Source organism: Acyrthosiphon pisum, unplaced genomic scaffold, assembly GCF_005508785.2.
Source record: "Acyrthosiphon pisum isolate AL4f unplaced genomic scaffold, pea_aphid_22Mar2018_4r6ur Scaffold_20934;HRSCAF=22574, whole genome shotgun sequence".
Classification (NCBI taxonomy): domain Eukaryota; kingdom Metazoa; phylum Arthropoda; class Insecta; order Hemiptera; family Aphididae; genus Acyrthosiphon; species Acyrthosiphon pisum.
The window spans coordinates 37,856-38,679 of record NW_021770345.1 but is presented as its reverse complement, the minus strand read 5'-3'; positions in this window follow the sequence as shown (position 1 = coordinate 38,679).

The following is an 824-nucleotide window of genomic DNA, read 5'->3' as shown; positions in this document are numbered from 1 at the left end:
ACGCGATTAAACTTACCTACGGTATAGTCGACTCGACTCGAGCTAGGATATTTTATTATATAATTAATATTTATACATTTATTCATTATACAATATATATTATACATGTACCTACCTACCTACAGACCAATATCCTACAGTGGCTATATCGTGTATATTTATGCCAAATAAAATATATAAATACCGATAAAAGGAAGGGTGACCGAGTAGGCATAAGGACAAAAGGCAGTGAAATATAATATTATTATAATAACGCAGTTACATGTAAATAAAAAATATCGAACTTTTCGACGCCTTTATTTAGGGCCTGTATATAGTAATACCTACGCGACGTAAAGTGGTAAAACTCTACTTTTATAAAAATGTATTGATAAACACGCGCACGGCGGCACTCGGTTTGCACGTCATGTCCGCCGCAGCGCGCCGGAAACAAAGTAGGGCCGCGCGCGGCCTGTACATTTAGCGGGGAACGCGAATAAGGTCCGAACGGGAACGCAGAAAGTACTCAAAGCTGGTAAAGACGAAAAATCTGAATTAAACTGAAATAAACTAAATTAGATATTAATAGATCAATAAATAAACAATTCAATAAATAATAATAAAAAAATTACAAATTTCTCGGTAAATATACCTTTTTTTTTCTGATAATATTTTCTATTGTGTATAATTTATATACTTTTTTTTTCCGATAATATTTTCTATTGGTAAAGTTAGATAACACTGGGAGCGCTGTATGTCATTATTAAATGTCCGCGAAAGTAAGATAGATTTTACCGCCAAACACTGATTATGAACAACATTAGGAGTTTATTTTTAGTTTTCGT